The 19,656-nt window shown below is 34.1% G+C and overlaps 1 protein-coding gene across 1 annotated transcript in view; it reads left to right on the plus strand.

The window, feature by feature from the left end:
- Positions 1–19,411, plus strand: part of LOC133330669 (esterase B1) — a 305,478-nt gene extending 286,067 nt beyond the window's left edge. Inside the window, exon 6 of the mRNA XM_061539079.1 lies at positions 19,399–19,411. The gene's annotated coding sequence lies outside the window, so the exon portion shown is untranslated. The remainder of the gene's footprint in view (positions 1–19,398) is intronic.
- The last annotated feature ends 245 nt before the right edge of the window (positions 19,412–19,656 follow it).

Genomic DNA, 19,656 nt, shown 5'->3' on the forward strand with positions numbered 1-19,656 from the left:
GATCGTTCAAAAGTCATCACCAACTGATTTCCTCTCAGAGATCAATAACTGTGATAAACATAACATCGAATAAAACCAGTAAGCAAAGTAATAAAGTCGGACTGGGTCGACTATATGATACCCTTCACCACATTGGGTAAATTCTATATATGTATTCTAACAATTTCATTGAACGAAATTAAATATGTGATCTCTATCTGCAAGTAAACCGACAAAAACTATCTATGCACATGCCTTTCTGCAACCTATGCTAAATTTCATTTCATTCGGCCAGATTTAGAGTCGTTTGCGTAAAATGGGACAAATGTATGTAAATCGATTTATAGCACACTTGATACTCGCTCCTCGGTATGCCGCACTGTTTAATCTCAATCAGACACCCGTTCGAAATATATTTGGAAGCTATGTTTGAATCTGCACCAATTCAAAAAAAATGCAATAACGCCATTCTTGTCTCAGTTTGATACGTTGTGCAAAATTTCGTGACCATTTACCTAAAATCGGACGGATATGTAAATCTGAAACAATTTCAACAAAACTTGGCAGAGATATATATTAACTTCATTACATTGTACAAAATTATGTGCCAATCGGACAAATTTGGAGCTAAATCTAAATCTGAACCGATTTATACAAATCTTAGCAAACATTATTGCAGACTCTACTTAGTACACTATGCAAAATTTCGAGTAAATCGACAGATATATAAGGCTTTGGCGCACCATTTAAATCGGACGAAAATATATATGGAAGCAATATCTAAATCTGAGCCGATTTTCTTGAAACTTAGCACACATCATTCCAGACTCAATGCAGTACGCTATGCCAAATTTCGTGTAAATCGAAAGATATATAAGACTTTGGCGCCCCATTTAAATCGGACGAAAATATATATGTAAGCAATATCTAAATCTGAACCGATTTTCACCAATTTCAATAGGGTTCGTCCTTGGGCCAAATAAATGAGCTGTGCCATATGTCATCCAATTCGGATCATAAATGTACTTTGTTGTACCGCAGTGTGGATAAGGGTATAAAAACACAATGTAGGGTATATACAAATCTTGTGTACAAATTGTTTCAAAAAATTTTATCTTGAAAAATAGACACTTACTCAACGCGACTCAAGTAAACCTCTAGAATTTCAGAATTTCAGGCATTTCAAATTAAAGGTAAATTGGCATTTGTGAACAACTACAACAAACTATGTTGGGGTAACATTGGAAATTCTAATAGTCTGATATAAGGAGCGGGGGCATGGTACATTTATCTCCATCTACATATGTGTGTGTGTGTGTGTATGTACACGCCACACTCACTCCCTATGGAACTTATACACATTATTACACCCCATATTAATGCTTCATAATGTGATCATGTGTGTGTTTAACTCAAGTGTAAGTGTGTTTGGGTGTGTGTGAGTGTGTGTGGATATCAGGTCTCAAATTCTCCCCTTATGTACGTGATTGGAATTTGAAACCAATTTGTCATTGTGGCAACGTACACAGCAGTAGTAGCAGCAGCAATGGCAACGACAGCAGCAACAACAACAACAACATCATCTTCACAATAATACAACACAGTTACATGCTCATCATGGCATAAGAAGAGCTTTAATATCATAAAGTCAAATGCAGGTTAAAAGCATATGTTCCTCCTTTCCCCATCGCACTCGCCCTCTCGCTGTCGCTTTTCCTCTTTCGGTTTCGTTACATGGCTCGTTGTCGCCTTGGGTTTAACTATAGTTCCTACTTTTTTTGTTGGTTGTCCTTCAGTTTGTTTTCTGTCATACCGTCAATATTCTTCCTGAAATCTCTAACTCACACACACTCGCATACGAGGCCAATTCATGACATTCATGGTTTATTTTTCGTTGTTATGACTTTAAGCCATAATTAAATTTTCCTGTAAGAATTTGAATAAACTTTGAGGGGATTTATTCAGTTTTTTTGTTATTGTTGTTGCATGAATCCATAGCAATTCATTGCTGGTATTTACCATACCTGTCATGCTGTTTGTTAGCAAAACAAACGGAAATGAAATTTCGTTTTGTTCTCTACTCTCCGCAGTTTCATGTGCTTTTTCTACCGATACGATGCTGAATTATTTGTGGTACCTTTCGTAAAGTTGCTGTCAAATTATGTTGAAAACTGTTGTTATTTTTATTTTTTGTTGCGAGAGGAGATTCATTCGTTTCATTTCAGTATCCTGAGTATGTTTCCTTTTTTCACAAATAGGAAGCCGGAAATTAGTAATTTGTTCATATTATTTAATGTTATACAATTTTATGACAATTTAATTATTTCCTGTGCATCATTAAAAAAAACAAATACAACAAATATATAAATACGTTTTGAAAGGATACAGGAGATTAACGGTACAAGGATATTTCACTTTTAAAGGTAAATGTTGTGGAATTGTAAAGAAAAAACTTTTAATAAATGTATTTTGTTAGGATCATTCAAAATGCAGGTTTATGAGGGAAGATTTCAAAAAATTATTCTGTCAAGGCTTTCCCGAGCTTGAAGGCTGGATTAATGAATACAATCTTTCCAATATCTATTTGAACTAATAAAGACAATTTTAAGGATTTAGATTTAATATAAATCTAAATGGTGTACCAAAGTCCCTATATATCTTTCGATTTGGACGAAATTTTGCATTGCATACTGAATTCAGTCTAAAATGATGTGTGCTAAGATTCTTGAAAATCGGTTCAAATTTAGATATAGCTCCCATATATATATTTTTTTGGATTTTAGGTAAATGGAGCACTGAGTGATACGAAATTTTGCACAATATATCAAATTGAAACAGATGCTGACATAGCTTTCATATATATTTCAAACGGATGTTTGATTGAGAATAATTTTGAAAGAGTGCGGCCTACCGAATAGACTGTAACAAGTTTGCTCTAAGTCGATTTACTCAAATTTGTCCCATTGTACGCAAACGATTCTAAACTTGTCCAAATGAAATAAAATTTAGCATAGATTTCAGAAAGGCAAGAATGCGACGTCTGTTAGGAGTCATATGTAGAATAAACCCAAAGTGGTGAAGGGTATCATATAATCGGCCCAGTCCGTCTTTGCTACTTTCCTTACTGGTTTTTATCAAAATTTCTAGAAGCCTGAATTAAAAAGAATAACTTCAATACTTTTACTTTAAGAATTCATCTGCAGACATCATTGTTAATCTTTTCTTTGTCACCTGCCAAGATAATAAAGAAACTTTGAATATCTAGAAATAAAATAGAAAGTGTGTTAAGTTATCGTTTACACATGGGCAAATAAAAATCATATTTTATTATCCCATTCAGTTATGGTCTGCTAATCATTCCCTGATAGTTTTATGACTGTGATAAGGGTCGCCAATAAAATTTTACTAAATATTCATAAAATGACAAATTCGAAAAAGGTGTCTCTCGAAATGACACAATTTCAAATGTCAAATTGTCACCTTATGATTATGATGATCTCTCTGTCGAAAGAAGAAAGGACCAAGAAAATTATGGCATATATTAAAGGATACATATTATAAAGAAAGAAAGAAAATTAAGTGTCAGAAGACACATACTCACACTAAATTAAATTTCTATTTACCAAAAATATACACGCACATACTCGTATATTTGTATTTTCTCACATTCTCACGACATCCCAAGGAAGTCAAGGAATTTCCTTAAAATTGATGAAAATCCACTCAGATATGCGTGACTTTTGTTGAGAATAGAGTCAAAGGAAAACAAAACAGAAACTGTCAACATTATTTTAATTTTTGCACATTTGTTAAGGTTAGCATTGTGTTGGCCTCGGCAATCCTCTGAAGTCCTTGTAAATGTTAGTTTACATAATACCAGCATTAATAATCAACGATACTTTTTGCTTATTCTGCTTATGAAAGCACTATTCAGTCTCTTACATGGTGTGTTTTTGTTTTGTTGTTGTTCTCGTTGTCTACTTTTTGCACATTTTCTCTATTTATGACGATGATGATGTGTTTAGCCTGAGTACCCTATATGTTAGAGGATTCGTCGATTTGGACGCATATGCTTTTGGTATCTGGAAATCTACACGAGTAGATAAGTTTAGACTTATCAGACATCTGAGCGTGGAACATATTTCGAGAAAATTTTTCCTAAGACTATCAGAGCTATACGGGTGAATTTTTAAGATTATTTTTCCTATGACTACCAGATCTTTGAACTCAGGCTTTTAAAGAATATTTGTTTTTCTAGGTCCACCACACATCTGATCGCGGATTTTCAAAAAATATTTTTCCTAAGACTATCAGACCTCCTCACATTATCTGAACTCTGTGGATGTTTAAATAATGGTATTAATATTAATATATTATTTTTTAGGATTTTCGAAACAATACACACATATTGTGCTACGTATATCGGAACTATAGTGTGTTCTTTTAAAGGATATTTTCCTAGAAAAACCAAAGCCCTGAGCGTGGATTTTCAAGGAATATTTTCCCATGAAAAGCAACAGCTATACGTCCGTGGTTGTAACATTCTTTACCACAAACCTCCATAAATTCTGACACAAAACCTACGAAACCCCACATTTGAGTAGGGGTCGAATTATAACAAGAGAATGCTTATGCTGTTACTATTTTTAATAGTGGTCATTGATATTGAGTCCGGTAAGTTGTTTGCGTGTATGTGTATGCATGTGACAAAAAAATGTTATGCCATTACAAGGACTTCATCTCATGAGTTATTTATGGCTCTAACTCACACACACACACATACATGCACATAGATGCTCAGGTTTACATTTGTCTGGGAATATTTAATATCTGGTCGTATACGGAGAAAAATAGAGTCTCTGTGCTCCTTTCTTTTTTTCGATGATGTTGAAATGATGTCTTTTTTGTCACTTTATTTCTAGTCGTTTTTTGTTGCAATTTTTTTTTTGTCTGCCATCAACACAAGAAAACCAAAAGATTAAAGTAACTCTCTACCAGTATTAAATATAATAAAGTGACAACATTTTGTCCTCATATCCATTTTCTCGCAAGGGCCCCGTAAGTTTTTTTTTTTTCATAGCAATGTTTGCCAAAAAAAAGGCGTAGAAATCATCATCCACAAATATTTTCACTTAATCTTTGGTATTCCACCGAAATATCCCATACAATTCGGAAAATCCTTAAATGTTCTTTTGGAAAAAATAGGATTTTTTGTATCTTTTTCACAGGAAATAAAATGAAATTCAATTCATTACAAGTTTTACACATGGGAATTCCGTTCCATTTTTTATTAGAGTGTGTGTGTGCGTGTGTATGTTGAATGTAGAGAGTTTTTTTTATTTGGTACTGCATTGAATGGATATTGTGTTGTGCCATTTGGGAATAGGAAATCCGATTTTCAGATTTATTTCAATGGCTTGTTAAAAATAATTTTCCGATTTGTTTTAGCACCACACTAATGAATGTGTGTGTGTTTTTTTTTTTTTTTTTTTTTTGTGGGTGTTTGTGGTGGGCACTAAAATTTGAAAGAATGGGAGATAACAATAAACCGTTAACATAGTTAAAAGAAGTACAAGATAATGTTTCATTGTATGAATGTATCATTGCGATTAAAAATAACAGATGATATAAGAACTACACTGGTGTTCAAAACTAAAGCAACTAAAATTACAAACTAAATAACCTGTTTTAAGGGAACCCCATCCATTCTCGATTTTAATTTTTCAAGATTTTCAATGGGCTGGTAAATCAATACCAATGCTTGTTAAGGTTTGTAACTTTGCACATATATATTTGAAGATTTAAAAGAGAAGAAAAATAATTTACAAAAATTTTTGTTTTTGTTTTGTTGTTGTTTTTTGTAATTAAAGAAAAGTCCTTCTTTTTGATGGCGGGCATGATAACTCCTCACTGGAACATCGGAATCCGAAAATTCCAACGGTGTTAGAAAGAGTACATGTCTGGCTCTCGTATGAACTAGGATTATTGACTTCGCTCTAAAATTAACAAAATGGTGGACCTTTGAAAAAATATTTTTGGAAAATCGCCGATTTTTTACCAAAAACCAAGTTAAAAAATAAGGAAGATCTTCACCGATTGGCTTTATCCTAGTTCATACGAGAGCTATACACTCCCAGAGAAACGTTGCAAATTTTGAAACCGATTGGATTATTAGTTTTTGAGTTATCGTGCCCGCCATTCGCGAAAAAATGTTTAGAGAAAAACGCGTTTAAAGTTTGAAAAGCCCTTCAGCCGTCACTTGATGCTGACACAATAAATCGGATATATCTTCAAGAGTTCTTGAGATTTTCACTTGAAATTTTATAGAGACATTCTTTAATCAGTGTAGATTCGAATTATATCAACAAAAATTTTGACCCCGAGAATGGGGGGGTCCCCTTAAAAATAAAAAACATATAGTAAAAGTTTTTTTCAGAAATAAATAGGTAATTTATTGTATCCTGGTCCTTTGGGAAGAGACTGTATGACTGTTTGTATGTAAAACTGAAAAGATTTCTATGGGGTAAATATCTGGTGATTGTGTTGGCCATTATAAAACCCTGATTTTTGACTTCAATCAACAGTCCATCCTTGAAATATTTTGGTGAATGCTTGGAGTTTATTATCCAGCTGTACCACCCTAACAAGCGGTATATTTTCTTCAGCGAAGGGAACCATTGCGTTTTCCAATAAAAAAAATGCCCAATACCATTATTGACCCTCCTCCATTCATCCCAGTACCCTTGCAATACTGTGGCATGAACCTTTCATTTATGGACTTTCTCGCGGTAATTTTTTTCATGTCTAAGTCTTTAATATTTAACTTTAAATCGTACGAGAGCATAATATTTCCCTACTGAATCAAATTATTATGAGTTTTTGCAAAAGGCTATCTATTTTCTATTCTTTGCCTGCGACCATAGCACGTCCACGCTCTGTTCTTGAGGTTTCTCTCCAACGATACCTGTCTCACAAATTCCGCTGAACTCTTAAATGGGTATCTTTACTGCTATGACAATTTGCGTTGTGAACGTTCACTAACGATTTAATTACATAAACTGATAATTGAGAAATCATTGTTTTATTCAGGGAATATTTCTCTGAAATCATTTTGCATTAATTTTAGAATTTTGCATTAAAGACTTTGTTTTTTTTTTTAATTTTAAAATCTCAATTTGTGAATATACTTCTAAATATTTTGCTCTTCTAAGATTTATTTTGATTCTACAAAAAAATACTTGTAAAGAGACGATATAAAAGTGTTGTAAACGAAAACAGAAAACGTAGCAAAACATACGCGACAATTTATGCAGAAGCAGCCAAAACAACATTGATACCAGTTTACGATACAACGTCCAGGAACTTCCTTTCAGCTGCATAAAGGCCAATATGGGTTTCCGCCAAATGCATAAAAATCTTCTTTCTATAGAAATGTATTCGCGTTTAAATACATATATATGTTTTCCGGGAAATATAAACAAAATGGGTGTGTGTGTGTTTGTGTCGGTGACAGAGATGGCCTGTCAGAAACAGTGACGTAAATGACATACATTTCCGACGTATAATACATACGTCAGAAACGTCGGAAACCTACCCAAATCCATTAGGTTTTTGACAAAATAGCTATTTCCTTTAATCAATTTGGAAATTACGCATGCTTTACTCAAATCCATAAAAAATTGAAAATTTTCTTCTCAAAAAAATTTAGAAATTTTTATCAGTTCTAGCAAGGAATAGTCAGATATATGTAAAAATAATATATATTCTTGAAAATAACCTTATTTGCTGATAATATTGAAATAAACGACGTTTACTACATTTTATACAGGTATATGACGTTATCGACGTTTACACCTTTTTGACGGTCGAAAACCTAAAAATTCGTCACACGGACCATCCCTGGTCGGTGATACTAAGGAAACACAGAGGTAAACAATATTTTGCAGTTCATTGAACGGAATAAACTTATTCCGATAAGGAAAGAAATTCAACTATCATTTTAGAAATAAAAAAACAAAGCAAAAGCTGTAACACACACAAACTTTGAAGAAGTAAATACTAAAATGCATATGTATTATAGGAGACACAAACACACACATATATATACATATATATATATACCCAAAGTAACAAACCAGCTCTAAAGGAATGCATATGTAACACTATACTGAATTGTTGACTGTAAAAATATTTTGTCAATTCAGCGAACTCGGCTGAAGTTGCATACACACCAAAGCCTTTATAAAAATCAACGCGTACATTTATACTAACACACACAGTGTACATACGCATCAACCACATAACTATAACAAAGGAATCAATTCATTGCTTGAATTCTTGAAATTTGTCTTTCATGGGTTTTGTTGTTGGTATGGCAATTTGGCCACAACATCTGAACGGTAAGGTAATGCACTGAAAAAATATATGTTTACAGTGAACTCTCGATAATGTAAACATCCAAAACAGTGAACTCTCAATAATGTGAACCAATTAATGTCGGGGTAGTTCAATTTTCGATTCGACCAGTTTAGTTACCGCTAATTCCCGAATGTTTCAATATTTTAATGTCAGTTTAAGTGTATATGAGTGTTCACTGTATATGAGTTTTTTTGTGAACATAAATGAAGAACTTTATTTGTTTACATAACTGGGTATTCCATAAATCAATATGTAAACTATCCCGAATATTTTCATTCCGTTAAGAAGATTGATAAACAAAAAAAAACATTTTCAACAGAAAATATATATGTATGTATGTATATGTTTAGTTAATGTTTATTTTCTGCAATAACGAGGACAAACGAGATCTATGTTTAGGTTTACTCTCCGCAAAAATGTTAATACAGACAAAGTTTTTGTCTTTTTTTTAAAAGGTCAACATTTATTTTAAAATTTCTAAAAATGTTTAATGCCATCATGGGCCAAATGTTATGAGTTGTCCCAAGCTTGACCGTAATTGAATATTAAATGCGGACTGCATTTTGTGCATGGAAACAAATCCGAGCCATCGCCGAAATGAACACCATCGAACATTACTCGGTTCGGAATAAATGAAAGCAATGTTAGAAAAAAATCTCTAACGAACTCATTTCAGAACCTGGTTTCTAAAGTACCTCATATTTCTTTTGGTCGGATCCTTAATTATATATATATATATTCTTATATTAGTGTGGGGAAAAAGAAATACATTATTTTTCAGGCATGTCTATACTGATTTCTCGTAAAGTATCCTTCAAACAATTTCAGTTAATGGGAGTTAAAAATAAAAGTGAACAAAAATAAAATTCAGTACATTTCACAGTTTTTCTTTGAAAAAGGTTAAAATTCAAACCAAACTAAACGTGTAAATGGTGTTTATGGTTCCGATACTGTAACAGCCAATTATGTGCAATTTTGGTTTCATAGATTCTGTTCAGGAATTTTTGATGTTAAAGATGCACCTCGCACAGGTAGGCCGGTCGCTGAAAATGCCTATAAAATCGGAGAAATGATCAAAGTTGACCGACATGTTAGCAGTCGTAACATCGCTCAGAAGCTAAAAATCTACTTTAAAACTGTTATTACAATTGACCAGAAACGGCAAGAATTTGTCAAAAGGAGAGGTGTCGTGTTCCATCAGGACAACGCTAGGCCACATACATATATAGTGACTCGCCAGAAACTTCGGGAGCTTGATTGGGAAGTTTTAATACATCTGCCATACTGTCCAGATTTGGCACCAAGCGATTATCAACTTTTTCTTGCATTGTAAAATGTCTTCAATGATAAAAATTGGTATCTTGGGATGATTGGGAAAATCGATTACTAGAGTTTTTTTGCAAATATTAAGCCGAAAAATTTGATTAAATCCAGCCCCTAGGATGATTGGACAATTCTTAGCAACTTTATTCAAGGAACCATAGGTCTATCTCGATTTTCGAGTATCCCACTATTCAAAAAATTATTTGTTCCCTATAACATCATTTTGATTCAAAATTCTATTTTCATCCTAGGGGCTGGATTTAATCGACAAAAATTGACTCGCCCTAATATATATATATATATATATGTTTTCACAATATATGTTTCCAATCTGACATCCCCTCATTTCTTCATGGAGAACCGATAGTAGTTCTAACATCATCAACTAGCGTATGAGTGTTGGCATCCTGTATACGCCACCCCTTACAATGAATTCATGTTCTCCCACAATACTCAAAAATTAGTTGCAAAGAAATAGTTTTCCATCCTTTAGTGTAATCCATGTTTTAACAAATCCTTCATTTTTATTCTAAAAAACAGCTTATTGAAAGTCAAACAACATAATAGACAAATTTCGTTATCCTCTCTATCCGATTTCACTTATTACCGACAGACAGACAGACAGACATACAAGCATATCGAATATAAATGGCGATGACGAGATATTTGTTGATGGAGATTCCTGATGGATGGATGTTTCCCCATCTCCTGGTGTGTGCGTCTGTGTGTTATTGCAACTAATTGACACAAATTGGCTTATATCTGCGCCGACTGCAATAGGAAAACACTTAAGCACCAAAGCTGTCAGTTCGGGCAACGACGTTAATTACGTTTGGCCATTTTGGTCATTTCGCAAAGTGCAAATGGCTGTTTTGAGGCGACAGCTAAGAGATCCTGCCGCCATCAGATGGCGACCAAACATTTTGACAAATCGTCTTGTAGCCGTAGTGACGATGGTGGGGTCTATACCCAGTGGATGGGCGTGATGTAAGAGCTTCGAGATTTCAAACACTGGTAATTACAATAAAAATAATAATGAGCGGTTTTACATGATAAACGTAAGCAATTAACAGCAATCTAACATTAGCAGCAAATGCAAATATCAACAAGAAAACATGCACACACACACACGTGTATGTATGGATGGATGTATATGCTGACTAATATGTATTAGCATACATTAAGAAGACAACTACAAATAGCGATGTCGTAACGAAGACGAAAATGATTGATGGTATTGATTGATGATTTGGTTAAATTGAAGGTTGAGTGAAATAGTTTCGTAGTGTGTAATCGGCTACAACAACAACAACGACAACTGAACAAACAGAAAACTAACATTGCGGACCTCTAATTAATGGTAATCACATACGACACAAGTGGATTTAGTTTTTGTGTAAACCACAACACTCCCACTTGACACATGTACACACACACAACTCCCATTCATAATTATTTCCAACTGTGTGTGTGTGTGAGTGTATCTATGAGAACACTTAGAAAAGTCCAGGTTATTCAATATAACTCGCTCACGTTAATATAATAATCAAAATGCCAAATGCCGTGCCAAGTGCCTAAACACCGAAATCAATAACCGAAAGTGAAATCAATCGCATAAATGAACTTTCAAAAATACTATTACGTGACATTAACAATTAATTGAAGAGGAAGGAGGATTGGAGGGCAAAATGGAAGGGGAACAAATAAACCGTGATGTATTCAAATGTTAGTTAGTCTCGTAAAATGAAGTTAATCAAATAAATGAAATAAACACTCCTCACAACAAATAAGAAATCAAGTGAAAGGACGGCATGACCGACCGGTTGACAACTTACCAACAAAAACGACGAGAAAATTTATGGTAAACAGGAACTAACATTTGGAACCACAATCATAAACATTCCAAAAACGGATCTTTCATTTATAAATCATGAAGCACTTACTGGCTGATGTTCCAATTGTTAGCTTTAAACTTTAAATGTATGGCTCAAAACGTATTTTTAACTTATAATTTATTAAGAATCGGCTATGAACACTGAAAGTGGACCTTTAAAAAAATATTTGTTTTTAATTCTAATGGTTATAAGTGCGGAATTTTTGAATATTAATACCCGTTCGTATGAGTAATGGTATATTATTTAATCGGTCATGTATACGCTTCCCAGTACAAAAAAAAACAAAAATTAAAAAAGGCGTTGATATTGTAAACATACCAAAAAGTGGACCAACACCGACAATTCTACAAATTAGAAAAAATCGAAAACTTGAACCGATATTGGTAACACGTGGTAGAGTGGAACATTTGTATAAAGTCCTCAAAATACTGTATTTTAGAGGGCAAAGTTATATGAGGCTACAACTAAAGCGGGACCAATGTTGATTACATCGTGTAGAAATTAGCGAATATTTGGGATTATCATTACATGAGGGGCTATGCCCAATATTTTAATTTTGTATCTCAATACATTCCTTCAGGAGGTATCATTATATGGGAGATATACCTAAATGCTGGACGATATATTTCATTACCGCCAGGTTCGAGTTTCTTATCACGATATCCTTAGAAGGAATGGTTACAACAGATGTCTAAATCATCTTAGAATTCCATACTTTGTAGGGGAAAAAGTGATTTCAAGTAACGAATATCCACCATACTATTGTAGAATACGCCTATATGTGGACAACCCAACACACGGAACAAATCAGTTAACTATTTTAATATAAAAAAGTGGGTTTCTTGGACTACCCCGAAAAGGGGGTGAATATTAATAATTTTTGTTATAGAGATTTTTTACCATACACGACTACAAAATACCGAATTACAGCGAATTCGATTAAAAAACGCGCTCAAGAATCCAAAAATACCAAAAATGGGTGGTACCCTTATATGGGGCTACCCGAAAAAATAGACCTATGGACCAATTTATAATTTTTAGTTGATAGATTTGCTGCCCAATAAAAACTCAAAGTCTTAAATTACAGCCAATTCGTTGGAAAAATACGATCAAAACCCCAAAACACTGAAAATTGGAGGTACTGTTATATGAGGGCTACCAGAAAAAATTGACCTATATTTATATTTTTTTTTTTTTTTTTTTGTGGAGAAATGTTGTACCCAATAAAAACCTAATGTACTAAATTTCAGAGAAATTTTCGGCTGAAAACGCACTCAAGAACCTCAAAATATTGAACAATGGGGGCACTCTTATAGGGGAGCTATGCCTAAACGTCAACCAATATAGCCCATCTTCGATCATGACCTGCTTGCGAACAAAAAACGACTATATGCTAAATTTTGGCGATCTATCTCAATTCGTTTAGAGGCTAATGTGATTACAATAGACAAAGAGACATGCTTAGATCGTCGTTAAGTTAATTTCGGTTAAAAAGTGGATAACGTAGATGGAAAGATTTCCTACCCTATTACAAAACTAAAAGACAAATTACAGCAAATTCAATTATAAAACTTGTCCAAAATTTCGAAAATTAATAGAGACTATTTTATTGGGGGCTACCCTAAAAAGCGGAGTAATATAGACCATATTCGAACTTGACCTGTCTGTAGACTAAAGACATCCGTTTAGAGTATAGAGTTATTACAACAGACGTTGACAGATATTTTGCGAGGATCTACAAATGGAAAACCAAACTTAATATATCCTTCTTACTACGGTGGAGTGTATCAATATATAAACCTCTTTTCAACGGAAAAAATGTTTATCTAACGTCAACCTCCAATTAATCAAAATCATATTTAGCGCATGAGTGGTGTAGGGTATCAATGTACATGTTTAACAAGAAAAACGATTAATGTGTTTTTGTTTTCTTTCGGAAAATGAAAAGGGAAGGTCAAACAAATATAGAAAATCATTAACCAAACATACGCACACTACAGACATACATACATATGTAGCTTTTCGTTGGCATGCATACATACATATGTTAGCAACGGAATGAGAAAGTGAAATATCCAGCCATGACTTACCGAAATGTCATTTATAAATATCACAATTTTTATGACACATGTCATACAAATACGCAACAGACATTACCCGCACAAAGAAGTCACGCATCCAAAAAAAAGGTGTTCAGCCAAAGTGGTGGGTGTCCCAATTTGTGAGCAGACGACATAACAAACGTAACATCGCACTCGTACTCGGGAAACGGTTCTTTGGCCCTTTTGTTGTTGTTGTCATTTTGTATTCCAACAATCTCACGGTGAGCCAAATACAAAAAAATATTTACACAGGCATACACACATTGATGACATTAATGATATGCCAAAACGCACACACATACCATTATTGACGAGGAATTCGGTTAAATGTAATCGACATGGAAAATCCTGCATACATACTTCACTTCGGATAAACAACCATAATACTTAACTACAACAAGTACACAACAACAACAACATCTGCGACAGAATAAAATAAAACAGGAATTCAATAAACAAATGAACGAAGGAATGGCAGAAAGAAATAAAGAAACAGTAAGTTGAGTCAATATCGTCTGTAACAAATGACAACTATGTTTGTATGTGTGTTAACCTGAAGTTATTGCACACCCAATGCATAGCCGACAAATAGGGCCCCATAAGGTTAAACTATGCGTCAAGTAAAGTGCACCAAAAGGCAAATTATTTAAAGTGTGCTGGAAGTTTAGTTTCCTTGAGGCACACAGTCTAGAAATATCACATTTGAGTCGGAACAATTGGAATCGGAATAAGGAGTCGCAAATCGATTCATTGTTTCCGAATTTATTTGGTTTTTTCAGATTTTGCAAACAGCCCCGCATATCAAAACGACACTAGTCGGGGCTTTAGTTTATTAAAAAAGGCCTTTATGAGTCTCTAGTCGTATCTCAATTTCTCATGTTTTTGCATTTCATGGAGGTGTTAAGGATTCACCAGGGGTGGAAGATCTTCCTAGTAGTATTCTTGCTATATCTTGTTTAACCCAATAGTCGAACTACTCTTTCCGCCCCGATTAGGACATATCCAAACATGGATTTTAAACTTTTTTTGTCCATCACAAAATCAACATGAACATTTCAGAAAAACCCGCTTGTATTAAATGTATGAATATGTTGAAGCATTTTCAACATATAAAACATTCCATGCACACACACACACACATAATACGCACATATGGATATGTCTGCGAGCTCATATATCAGAAATTATTTACCGAACAAGAAAAATAAAATGAAACATTTTTTTCTGTTTTCTGCCTTAAAGCCACAACCAACTCAACTGATCAAATAACTTGGCAAACAAAACAAGCTCGACGCTCAGCTGCTGCTGCTGATGAGAGAGTAGCGTCGAGCAAAAGAGGAAATATCGGTGAAGGGCAGACGAAAATTGGGCGACAGCAGCCGCCACAGCCACATCACAGAATGAATAAACACACACACACACATTATTAATTTATATTTAATGTCGAACACACACACTCACACAAAGAAGAAACGTGGAATATTCACGCACAAACATCTCTCGGTTGGTAACCAAAAAAAAGGACTAGCAACAACAACAACAACACAGACTCTTGGGTAAATTCATTGCTGATTCATTTATGTTGCTTGACATATGAGTCATAAAAGGCACACATCCGCAATGGCATTCAAGAAATGGTAACACAGACGAACCAAACGCACAACCACATACAGCCAAATGATTGCAACATAAATGCACGCACGCACACACACACTCATACTCCCACAAGGGTACTGTCATTTATTTGCACGTGATATTGGCACTCAATTTGATTTTGTTCCCTTACCCACACACATGCTCACTCCTACACATGTAAATTCTACTCCCTACATTTATACCCTCATATAGCAGAGATAGTCGTTAAGGATCTATATGAGTACCTTTGTTCCCCAATGCCAATACTCCGGAGATGTTATGCTTTCATACATCGATTACCTTTAATGCGAAGAGAGAACAGCAAATCGCAACAAATCATTTGAGATTGAATTCAATCGAAAGTTCTGAGTATTTCAAAAAAGCAAATTGAGGCATTTAGTTAAGAGGATTTACGTTTACCTTAGGTTCTGGCAATTATAACGCTGAAAGATTTTAATTAAGATTGATGTGTAAATCGCCAAATTCAAATGGGAAATTTTTCCCCAATAATTCGTTAGTTGCACTAATGGAAATTGTTTTATTGGACTTTGAGCACATTATTTAAAATGTTGTTGTCATTTGTATTTGTAAAAATAATATTTTACTGTGAGAAAAATACTACTAATTTAAATATATGATAAGTTATATTGCATTTCTCCCAAAAATATAGAAGTTACTCCTTAATTCATGTTCTACTTTTCTCGGAATATTAACTGATTCCATTTTCAAATGACAAACAATTTAAAAATCTACAAAAAAAATGTTAGGGTTTCTACTTCTTGGTGAAATATTGTTATTACTTTAATAACCTCTAATAGCATAGCAGAAGGTCTACTCATAGAAAATATATCGATTCAAAGATATTCTCAATAGAGCAGCCGAAGATATTCTTATAAAAAAAAAAAACAGAAATTCTTCCCTCTTTTCATAGAAGACCTTCTCATTAGAATACTAGAAGGTCTGCTCATAGAAGAGTAGAAGGTCTGATCATAGAAGAACAGAAGGTCTTCCCCTAAAAGAGCAGAAGGCGTTCTCATAGATGAGCTGAAATTCTGATCATTAAACATAAGACCAGAAGTCTTCCTAAAGAAGGCAAGAATGTCTTCCTCTGGAAGATACGAACGCATTGGTACATCTTATTGAAGGAAAAAAGCTTCAGCTCTTTTATTCTATTCAGCTATAGAATATAATAAGCAGACCGAAAAGTATAGGATCCTTTCACAGAAAATCTGGATGTGTTCCCATAGAAGAGCAGACCCTAAATGTCTCACAGGAGAGTATAAGATCATCTCCCAGAAGAGCAGAACGGCTTGTAGAAGTATACCTAATGGTTTTTTGACAGAAGATCATGAGTCCGAAACCCCAGATCAAAAAATGAAGTTTATCTTCTTGTAAAAGACACCCCCGGGGTTTCTTTCTATTGAAGACCTCTACCACCTCTTCTTGGAACTTCTAATCATGGGAGAATGCCAGGTCTGGTTTTCACATAAAACCTCCACTTTTTTTACATAAAAAACTTCGAGGACTTCTGGCATGGAAGAACTGTGCGTCTTTTTTACAGAAGACCGAATGTCTCTTCATGGAATGCTTTCAGAATTTTTTCAATGGAATCCATAATTTGCACATCTCAAGGTCTTCTTGCCGTAAAATATTTCTAGGTGTTATTTTTAGTGAATACCGTTAGGTATTCTTCCAATAGAAGATTTTCTTTAGAACTCCTTAAGGACTTTGTCGTATGGAATTGGAAATAGATCCAATTTCCCTACATATGACTCCTATTTATTCTTCCCATAGAAGGTCTATAGTCCTCTTCTTGTGACTTCTACTAATGGGAGAACGCGTCTTCTTTTCACACAAAACTTATGCCTGTTGTAATCAATCTAGCGTCAAAACGAATTGAGATAGATCGCCAAAATTTTGCATATCTATCCACGTTTATGCATAGCTCCCACATAAGGGTACCACCAATTTTCGGTATTTTGGAGTTTTTGAGGCCTTTTTCAACCGATTTCGATTAAATTTGGTACATTGGGTTCTTATTGGGTACCAAATTTCTCCACCAAAAATTTTAAATATAGGTCCAATTTTTCTGGTAATCCCCATATATAAATATCCCCAATTTTCAGTTTCTGGGAGGTTTTCACCGCTATAATTTAGTACTGTGAGTTTTTATTGGGTAGCAAATCTCTCCACTAAAAATTATAAATATAGGCCCATTTTTTCGAGTAGCCCCTATATAAGGTACACCATTTTCGGTATTTTGCGACTATTGAGCGCGTTTTTCAACCGATTTCGCTGAAATTTAGTACATTGGGTTCTTAACAAATTTATCCACCAAAAAAATTAAATATAGGTCGACTTTTTCTGGTTATCCCCCATATATCGGTACCGACCCATACACATGTTTTTACTATCTTATTTTACAAATTGTCAGATGTCACAATTAATTAAGTTGGGTCGGAAAGTCTTATAGGAGTACAGAAATATGATTAGAAAATATTGTTCATTTTTTATATATAAATTAATTTCTACTTTAATTTTTTCTGTTAAACGGAAACTAAAAAAAAATATTTAATTTCTCTTCCTTCTCTAATGATCTGTTTTTATAGCTCAATGTAATCATTTGCCAAGTCTCAATCTAAAAACAATAAGCTAAGCCATAATTACCCTTAGCCATGATGTAAAGCAAAAAAAAAAAAGAGGAACAAACTTTATGAAAATAGTCGCCCTCCCTTCCATTAAAACAGCAAATAGATAATCATTAAAAACGGAGAGAGTTTTATTAAAACAACACCTCCTCAACTGTGGTAATCATGCGAATACTCGGAGGATAACATCCGTGGAATCCTCCCTCAAATGCTGTGGTTAATGTATATGCATCCTGTTACTTTTTTACGACTTTATGAATAGTTTCATTTCATTTCATTTGTAGATTTCTTCTTCTTGCTTCTCCTCCCCCTCCTCCACCTATGTTTATTCTGCTCTGCGACCTTTGAGTGCGGTCATTGTTATTCTTGTGGTGGATTTAGTAATCGGAAACCACAATTTAACTTATTTAACTGCACTTTTGCCTAGCTTCTTGTCGGCTATACTCTATCTGCTACCGCTGCCACTGCCGAATGAGGCAACTGTAAAAAAGTCAAGTCGTTAAAACTGAAGGGGAAAGGAGAACGACAAAAAATGCCAGATAAAATAGCAAGAAGGCTTACTGCTGGCCTTACTGTGAAACAATTAAAATTTACAAAATTCCCAGATGCAAAAGCGGAGCACGGGGTTGGTAAATAATAAAGCGCAAAAAAAGCACTACTTATCTAGTACATACTTACAGACTAACATACTTAGTTACTTAATATTAACAATAATAGTGGTGGCAGAGCAAAAAGTTAATCATTGAAAGTTCACGAAAGTTTTGCCATGATTTTCCAAAAGATTGAAGGCAATTTATAGTTTGCCTCCATTCTCGGGCGAATTTTTTCTTCTTCTCGCCGTCACTGTTTACAAATATTCTTTGAGCGCTGTTCGGCGTTTTTATGACTCAATTTTGCCTTATGCCCCCTCTTCACGACTCAGTTTGGCAGCATTACGATTAATGACTGAAACAATGAACATAAATTGATTAAAAAGTAGTCAAAAAGTTTGCCGTTTCTCCTCTTACTCTCTTTCCGGGAGGGAATCTAAAGAAAATAGATGATCCATGAATAATGTCCAACTGATTATAAAAAACAAAAAATAAGAAAACTTTGCAAAATTTGCAATTAAAGTTCATTCAATAATTTGACGTTATTGGATGGTTAAAAAATATTGTTTATTTTTTTTTTTATTTTAAATATGTTCTATTTTTAAATGGGGATTTATTTAGGAATTTCATTAATAGAATTACTTTGGGGTATTTAATATATATGTCGATTCTTTTGATAAAAAAAAAATCTTATCATTAGAAGATCTGCTGTTAGAAGAGCTGAAGATATTCTCATAAAAAAGTTTAAAGGTTATTTCATTAAAACAACTGAAGATCTTCCAATACCTAAAATAGCCAAAGCAGGAAGATCTGAACACACAACATGAATTTTCAGGAGGAAATCTGAAGGTCTTCTAATTCGAAGAAGAGCCGAATGACTTATTATGGATGAACAGAACGTCTTCTCATTAGAAGAACTAAAATTCTCTCGTAGACAATCAGAATGTCTTTTTATTTGAGGAGCTGTAGGATATTTCCTGAAATCAGTTGAAGATCTTCACTTTAGAAGAGCTATGCTTTCATTTCTACATCTCTTAACTGGAGGGCAGAAAGTATTCCTATAGAA

This window comes from Musca vetustissima, unplaced genomic scaffold (genome assembly GCF_032173495.1).
Source record: "Musca vetustissima isolate MV318-11 ecotype Yass unplaced genomic scaffold, APGP_CSIRO_Mvet_v1 utg2684, whole genome shotgun sequence".
Lineage (NCBI taxonomy): Eukaryota > Metazoa > Arthropoda > Insecta > Diptera > Muscidae > Musca > Musca vetustissima.